Genomic DNA, 9,657 nt, shown 5'->3' on the forward strand with positions numbered 1-9,657 from the left:
ATATACATATATACATGCATTTTCAAATGTCAACATCTCTATTTATATATAGGAATCCATGTGTTCACATGCCTTGGACTACATTCCCCCTTTATTCATCTGTATCCCAATCCTAGTTTCAATACAATAATTCTTATAGTGCATGTCAACTTTCTTATTATACTTGTGTATAACTTCATATCATTCATATCATTTCTAACCATATGTTTGAGTTTCCTTATACTATATATCATTCATCACAATGTCATCTCCATTGAAATATAATCTATTATGCGTGTATGCTTTATAATCTTATTGATGCCTCAAAGATTTATCTCAACTTGATCATTGCATCTCATGCAATACCATAATTCCTAAGAGTCATCCTTTTGTCCTTAATCATCTTTCATGCCTCTATATTACCTTGTATCTTTCTTGCATTACGATATTGATTTGTCACTTAAGACTCGAACCCATTTGAATCATGTATGCCTTAAGCATTTTCGAATTCCAATTTCCATAATATATTAGGAAAGTTTCATTATCTGACTTCATTTTCAAGGTCAACTTCTATCATCCTTTGTTCCACTCCTTCCTATGAACATAACATCATTCTTCCTTAACCAATTTATAAATTGTACTTGAAATTGTAAAACTTAAAACTAGATTCTCCTTAAGTATTTTTCAATATTAATACTAATATCACTCTCAGCGTACAGCTTCCTTTTTATAATCACATAACTTAGTGCTTGCTTTAACGAGATCCAGAGCAAAACTTCTCTTGAGTATTTCCTTAGGAATATCTATCTTAAACTTATGTCTCACAGCATGTGATCCCTTAACTTGTGATTTAGCTGTTAGGCTTCTCAGCAAGTTTTAAAAATTTTACGTTTCATACTTACTGTGTATGATTAGAATCTCTTCTCAAAGATGTTTATGTATTCCTAAAACACTTAATCTTAAAGGTATATAAATACGTACTCATCCATTCAATCCCTAACTCATCTTCATAGGTTTCTAGGGTGTCACACAATTAGCCTAATGTTGTTACTAACCCTTGTCATTTTACTGTATCAATAGAGATATTACAAATTCTCGTAATGATATTCTATATAAACTGGTTTTCTATACCAATCTCGTAATTCTTCCTTCACACTTTCATTACTTGGTATCTCATCTCAATATAGTCATCTCAAGAATCTTTCAAATTTTTTTTTCTTTTAATTATATGCCTATATACAAGGCAATAAAGAAGTTTTTCAATTCATTTGGGTAAACATTCTCCAGAATATTTAAGACTCCCAGATAACAAAACACAATGACCAACAACCAAATTCAATTTGTAAGCTCATTATCGTGTCACTCCCATCTTACTCATGCATCATAGGCGTGAGGTATTCGAAGCATTACAGCGTTGAACAGTCAATGTTGAAGCACTGTAGCTATTAGAAATTTTCTCATCAAAGCTATTTGTCTGCATTCAAAGTCACCACATCAATCATTCTCAACCAGTGGTTTCCCTTCTAGATATATATCATGAGTTCCATAAGTATAGGTACCTTCTATTTTCTTGTCATACACACTAAGCCAAATTAATACTTTCATCTCATGTCATCTTTTGACTTTTATCAACATTCATAAAATTCCACCTCATAACATCCTTTCCATACAGTGTAATAAATTCATGATACATATACCACTCCACACATAAGTTGCTCACTATCTACAACTTTCCTCAAATTTATTGTCATCCCTATCCAATTATCTTCTTTGTCTTATACTCCAATAATTTTATTGACTTTCGGTATACTTAACTATAAAAATAGCCCAGCTTTCTCCTCACTTTATTCTCGCAATCCTTACTGAATCAAAGTTTTATATTCCCCATACTCCATAATTTAACTTCATTGGGTTATATTTGTGCCCAACTATTACCTCATAGTGTCATAACATCACTGAATAATCCCCTTCATGCTTAAATTACAATCATTAACGTAATCACATTATCCATTTCGAATGTTATTTATAACCTTATTGCTTCATTCTATAACCTTCCTCAATAATTATATTACCAATTTATCCCTATTATACTAAAGATTCCCATATACCTTCAGTTACTTAAACAACTATTTTATAATACATTTTAGTCCTACACTTTAAAAGCCAAACTATTTTTACTTCTTTGTACATATAATTATTATCTCTTTTACACAATATCTACTTAGAGTTAAGGTAGTGTAAAATCCTATGAAAATATTACATGTCCTTGGGATCATCATCTTAATCTGATCTTATCGAAAGATTCTACTCCGAGTCCTCCTAAAGATCTTCTTCCGGGTTTTCCTCCTCCTGAGATTTTTTCCTTTGCTCCTCAATCCAGGCTTCTTGTATTCTCCTATATTCTTCATCACTCACCGGTGCAGCATTTCTTCCACAACCGGGAGGAAAATGTCGTACACCTGACACTTTTCTAAGGGGTTTACTTGCCACTGTTACTTTCTCCTTATCCTTTTCTGGTTGTCCCCTTACATTTCTCCCACAGCCTGGTGGAAAGTGTTGGACTACTGTCACGCTCTTCCTAGAACGAATATATCCCCTTGCAATTTCTTCCCTCGTCCATTCTCTAGGGTGCTCTCCAGGTTGTTCCGAAAGGAAATCTTGTTCAATTTTCGGTGTATTGGAGCTACTCTCACTTTCAAAATTCTCGTTACTCTCGAAGCTCCCCTTATTATGAACCCATTCTGATAAGTTCTTAGGAATTCTATTATCAAGAATTCGAGACGGGCCACCTTCCGAATCACCTGTATCAAGGTGCCATTTGCTTCTAGCCGTAGAATCTAGAGATCTCTCGCTATCACTATGAGAGGTATCGAGACTACCACCACTTCTAGACATGGTGTGTATGTCACCAGTGCACCTCAAAACCTATATGCAATCAAATAGTAATTGTTTAATTATTTATGCATCTCAAAAATAGGTAGATTTCTATATGAAGATGCATATATTCTATTCAATCTAACCTAACTTAATTTAACTTAACTTATCTTAACTTAACTGGACTTGGGGCCACGCAGTGTCAGTGTAGATTCCTTAAAACAACTTTAAAATCAAAGACTTTAAAATCCACAGCTTTAAAATCAAAATATCTGATCTCTAAACCATGCTCTGATACCAATCTAAATTGTCACGACCTGGAACTCCCCATCGGGCCCGTGACAACCACCGCGAGGCCTCGACAGACATTCTTCACCCCGAATGCCTATTGAAACCCCGCAAGGCTTAGCATCAACTTCCGCATCTCCCCGGTGAGCAACAATTATTAAATCTCGCATTTCAAAAAAATCATAAGTCATTTTCAAATAAGAACAATAAAATATTATTCTCTCGCTCACAGGGGTATTTTCGTAATTTTTCATCAAAAATCTCAAAACTTGCTAAAAATGTAGTAGGTAAGCAAAAAATATATATTTAATGATTTAAAAACAATTAAGTATCTAAAACGTTCATTTGAAAGTAAATTATTGACAACTAGTACTATTCAAAAATAATAAACAAAATATTCTATTTTCTCATAAAATAAATTTTTATAGAAATATTTGTAAATAATTTTTCGCACATGAAAGTAAAGTAAAAATTTTATGAATAGAAATACAGATAACCAAAATATAAGTTTTGATCTGCAATGACACGTGGGCTCCAATTGACCAAGATGATGTAAGACTGTGAACTCTTACTTTTTATAATGCAGTTTCGAGCTTAGTTCTCGTCCTACTCGACTATCTACAAACTGTCCTGAGTCTGAAAAATGTATAGGAAGAAGGGGTGAGATTTTATAATCCCAGTGAGTAAACAGATACCATCAAAAGTATCTAAAGCCGAGTAAATGGAGACAATTAAAATAAGTCATCGTATTGTAATTTCATTACCTTTCAGTTCATTTCAACCAAATAAAATCAATCCATATAAATCGAGTAATCAACTTGGCTTATGAATTTCTTAAAACTTTGGCTCGTGCCAAAACTCATACTCGGTCAAGACTACCATAGACGGGTGACGCCTTGGTTGCTATCATTGGTGGAGGACATTGATGCTTGGAATGTCTTCCCATGGGGGCACTATGTTTGGAAGCTGACCTTGGACTACTTTTTGAAGGGGTTCGAAGTGCTTGACTCAAGCATGACAAAGGAAACTCGGTTATGCTACAACATTTACGAATTCCCATGGGTGATACAGGTACTATCACGTAACATTTTTCAGTTTCCTTTTGAAAAAAAAATTTATGGGTGCACTCGTTTATGATTTACGGTATGATAATCGTTAGATTTGACATGCAGCTCTAGGCAATGGAGCAATTTCAGCCCTCCAAAAAATAGTTACCTCTTCTAGTCCGAAGGACAACGTCTACCCACGAATATGCAGATGGGATTGCAATCAAAAGCCAAAAGACTTCTACAAGGCAATTCAGAAGTTAGAGTCATTTGACCATGTGAGTGAATAGCTGCTAATTTTTGCGTTATATTTGTATAATAATTTTCCCTAGTCGATAATGACAACATTTTATTTGTTCATTTGCAGTTGTGGGCACTGAAGATGTTGGAATCCACCACGGATGAGGCCCTCTGAGAGTATTTTGTGCACCTTGATGTCCCGTTATCGGAGGGCCACGAGTACGTGCCAATAAGGCACATGGAGGATTGGTCAGATCGGGGCTTAGGTATGAGGCAAAAAATGAGAAGCTTGGAGGAGAAAAGAACCTCTAGTGGCATGAAGCGGATGTGCACCGTCGCTGCTGTAGTTGATGAGCTATCGGGCCTTGAGTTTATGGACGAAGGGGACGACCATGATCAAGGCAGTGAACAACCGGTAAGGACAATTGTAACGATTTTGTGTTCTCCAATTTCATATGTGATTCTCGAATAACATTTCTGTGTTTACAGTTGGACCATACACCGGTAATTTCAGAACCACCCACAAGTACTCCTCAAACGCAAAGTGGAAACGACCCATCAGTAAGATCGGTTCTAACGGTTTGTATTCTACATTCCCACATATGTTTATCGAGTAACATAGTAATTTCTGTAATTACAGTTTACGAAAGCGATGACAGGTCCTCAACCACTGATCGGTCCAGCTCAACCGCAGACAACTAACGAGCCGACGGTAAGGATATTAAAGTTGTAACGGTTAATGTTCAACAATTCCATACATGATTATTGAATAACACAGTTATATATGTAATTGCAGTTTACGAAAGTGACGATAGGTCCTCAAGCATCGATAGGTCCGGCTTTAATACAGACTACTAACGAGCCGTCGGTTAGGATATTAAAGTTGTAACGGTTAATGTTCAACAATTCCATATATGATTATTGAATAACATAGTTATATATGTTATTGTAATTGACCTAATCGAGAACAGTCAATGACGGAGCAGTCATTACCCGCTAGCTCCGACGGATCATGCGCAAACATGAAAAAGAGATGTTAGAGCTGAAGGCTTCAATTCAGTCAATGAGTCTAGCAATGCAGACGCTTGAGGACCCTATCATTGGTCAGATTCTTGACTACCTTAAATCACAAGTACGTTACTCTATCTTCGCTTGTATTTTGATGGTTTACATTTAACAACAATTTAAACTGTGTTTTCTTGCTAGTTTGATGGTTTTTGGGGTTAAGTGGTAGTGGTTTAACTAGTTTTTGGTCATTAGTGGGTCAGAACATTTGTATTATAGTTATTTATTATCGTGTCAGCCTTAGCGTGTGACAACATTTGACTTGATATGCATGGCATGTCACAACATTTTACTTGTTATTCATGGCGTGTCACAACATTTGATTTGATATGCATGGTGTGTCAGAACATTTTGCTTGTTATACTTGGCGTGTCACAACAATTTGCTTGTTATGGATGGCGTGTAACAACGTTTAACTTATTATGCATGGTGTGTCACAATATTTTACTTGTTATGCATGGCATGTCACAACATTTATCTTGTTATGCATGGCGTGTCACAACATTTTACTTGATATACACGGCGTGTCACAACATTTTATTGTTTATGGTTTGTGGTATTTTATGAGCTAACTAACAATTTTTCCCATTTTGTAGGGCAGTCCATCTCACGATGTTGGTCTGGAGCACGATGATGCTGATGATGGACACCATCATGAACTTGGTGTTGACATTGATGATGACGTTCTTGGTGTTGACGAAGAGCACGTAACTCATATCGATGACGTCGTCGATGAAGCTGTGGCAGTGGATATCACCCTTCAATCAGATGATGCTGAAGGAGAGCATGTTCCTCTGGTCGAGTCCATTATCGATACATATGTTGGAGGGGACGGGGAGCCTGACTTAACCGTGGCTGAAGGAGAGCATCTTCCTCCGGCCAATGCATTTGTCGATGCAGCAGCAGGAGCTATCGTTCTTTATCGTGGGAGCACTCCTGATGTAGTTGAGATACGGTCGTTGTCACCAAAGTCATCTACTGTCCATCATGGTGCAGTAGAAATTTCAGACCCAACTGAGCGGGCACGGCTGAAAATTGCGAGCAAATACATGGCAAGCCCATTCGTCGACCCCTTAGTGACCCGTCGAGATGTGAGGGATAAAATTGTAGAAGACTACGAAGCTTTCAAGAAAGACGAGTCTGTGAGGAAGCTCATAAATAATGTTGCAAATATTGTTTTTTAATGAAACATTAATCCACCAAGACTTATGAAATTCATTATGTTACATATGCAGGCGTAACTTCAACATCTTAAGGGATCAAAGGGCTGACTTTTTCATAACCTTAGAGGATCCCAATGAGGAAATGACAAGTGAACATATCGACGCATGCCTCAGCCTACTCTGCAAGCGAATGACAAGACCGAAGTCGAAGCTATACACTACCCATGCATGCGTGGTTGACACGATATTCTTCGTAAGTTTATTTGAAAATTGTTCAATTTTATAAATACTAAGTTTTTGATTGCATGAAGTGTAAGCTAATGTTTACATGTTTCACAGGACACCATCCGTATGCTACACACCGAATTTTCAACAAAAGATGCTCGGGCCACAATGTAAATTCCGGATGAGTTGTGGGGGTATGTGGAAGGTGAAACGCCAACATACGCCAAAAAAAGGGAAGATGTGGATTTCATCCTCACGCCTTGCAACGTTGGTGGGCATTGGGTGGTTGCGAAGATCAACTTGGTGAGGTGGACGATCAAGGTGGTGGACTCAGCAAGAACTTCAGATGCTAAGGATAACGGAGTTCGTGTGAGTCAGATGACACCCTTGACGACAATGATGCCATTCATCTGCCACCAAGCTGATTATTTCAACAACATACGTCGAAAGAGACGGGATTTGACGCCGATGGCATTGGATATTCATTTGCTAAAAGCTAAAGTGCATCGGCAGAATGATAGTGTCAGCTGCGGTATGTTCATGATAGGGTACATGGACCATATTTTGCAATCAGAAAAGATCGAAATTAAGCAGAATATGATTGCAAAAATGCATCGGCAATATGCTTTAGAAATTTTTTCCAACATTTGTGAGAGCGAACCTTGAACATATCGGTCCTTGTCTGTATAATTTTTTTGTATACAGAATTTTTTTTATACAATTAATTTTATGCACAAATTTTTTGTATACACAATTTATTTTATACAATTCATTGTAAACAGAATTAATTCTTTCTGTATACACAATATACTTTATACAATTATTTTATATACAATTAGTTTTTTTGCCTATACACAATTAATTTGATACCAATAATTTTTTTCCTTTTCTATATACAATATATTTAATTTGATACACAATCGCAAGAAGTCAGCGTGTGATGCCATAAATATGATACCACTTAGTGTGTCCCCACATACATCTGCTTGCACTCAGCGTATCATCCCATAAATCTGCAAGAAGTCAGCGTGTGACGCCGTAAATCCACTATCACTCAGCGAGTCAATCGATAAATTTGCTTCCACTCAGCGTGTCAACCCATAAATCTGCTTCCACTCAACGTGTCAGAACAATTGGGCCGTGCCATGTCACGCCATAAATCTTCAGATACTCAGCGTGTGACGTCATTAATCTGCTTCCACTTGGCGTGTCATAAGAATTGGGCTGTCACGTGTGACCCCACGATATTGCATCAAGTTTACTGTGTCACGCCATAAATCTGCTTGCACTTAGCGGGTCACGACTATGAAACAGCAAGGTTAAGAATTTATGTGTCAAGCCATACTCCATTATATACTCATCATAACATCCATATACTTGATGACACATCTGCATGTTAGAATGCCTTAAAAATAGTTAAATAATCGATATCGTAACTAGTTATGCAACTAAGTTAATTTAAAGCCTCAAACTAGTTCAAATAGGAATTTTAAGATGAAATTGGGAATTTTAAAACCCTAGAATGACTTAATATGGTGATTTGGAGTTCGAGGATTAAATTGGAGTAAATTAAGAATTTTCATACCATAGGGGTAAAATGGTAATTTTACCACTCGAGGGCAAATTTGGAAAGTTGGATGAAAATTTTGATCAAGTTTGACCAATTGGAGTATAATTTGAGATTGAGAAGTGAAAATTTTCAATTTCGAGCATAAGGGCAAAAATGTCATTTTTCGAGTCCACAAGGGTAAAATTGGAATTGTACGATTTTACACCACCATAATGTTTGTCAAGCTCCAGAATTTTACCTATTATTATTTTATGCTATGGATAAGTATTAGAGCATTTGTGGTGGTGAGAAAAGGCTTAAAGATTAAGTTAAAATAAGTGGACCAATAAAAAGGTGACATGTGTCAAAAATTAAATATTTTTATATTGCCATTTAAAAACCAGCCCATACTCTTCCACTCAGAATTTGAAGGCCGACCAGCACCTGCAGAAAAGAGAAGAAAAGAAAAGAAAAACCCTAGGGAGGAAAAACTAAGGAAATTTTGTTGAATTTTCAAGAAATTGGTGATTAAAGGTAAGATTTTTAATCTTAAGCTTGAAATTCATCTTGTCCATGCATTCTTTTCCATTTTTCATGAATTAAATTCAAGTTTAATGAGGGGCAATATGCTGGCCAAATTTAGAGAGAGAAAGTTGGTGATGAATTTAGTTGAATTTCAAGGTAACTTAGTGTTTTTAGGTGTTTAGTAACATTTAGTATGAAAATTAAGTAAGAAATCCACATGCCCATTATAGAACCTATCTTGGCCGAATTTTATGGGTGAGGTTTGATGATGAATTTGGTTGTTTTTCATGCCCTTTAGATTGTATTTGGTGCTTAGGAATACCGAAAATCGAAAACGGGTACCGAAAAATTTTACTCCCGTTAGTTAGCAATTTGCATAATAATGAGGGATATTTTGGTAATTGCACTTAGAATAGATTTTTATTGAAGTGTGTGAAATTTTGGGGAGTACTGGAAGTGCAATAAATTAATTAGAATCGAATTGGACGTTTAGACCAATTAAATAATGTATAGTACGCGATAGGCCAAACACCTCTCGTTTCATTGCATGCATTCATATAGAATATTGAATAGTTTTGTGACAATTTAGCATAAGTATATTAAATTTCCTATTGTACATTATGTATAGGTGGTGAGCCCTTGGATAAGGGCAAAGGTATTGCACTCGAGGATCAAGACTAGAAGTGTTGTAAATTCTCGTCAA

Source organism: Theobroma cacao, chromosome 4, assembly GCF_053813885.1.
Source record: "Theobroma cacao isolate CCN51 chromosome 4, ASM5381388v1, whole genome shotgun sequence".
Taxonomy (NCBI): Eukaryota; Viridiplantae; Streptophyta; class Magnoliopsida; order Malvales; family Malvaceae; genus Theobroma; species Theobroma cacao.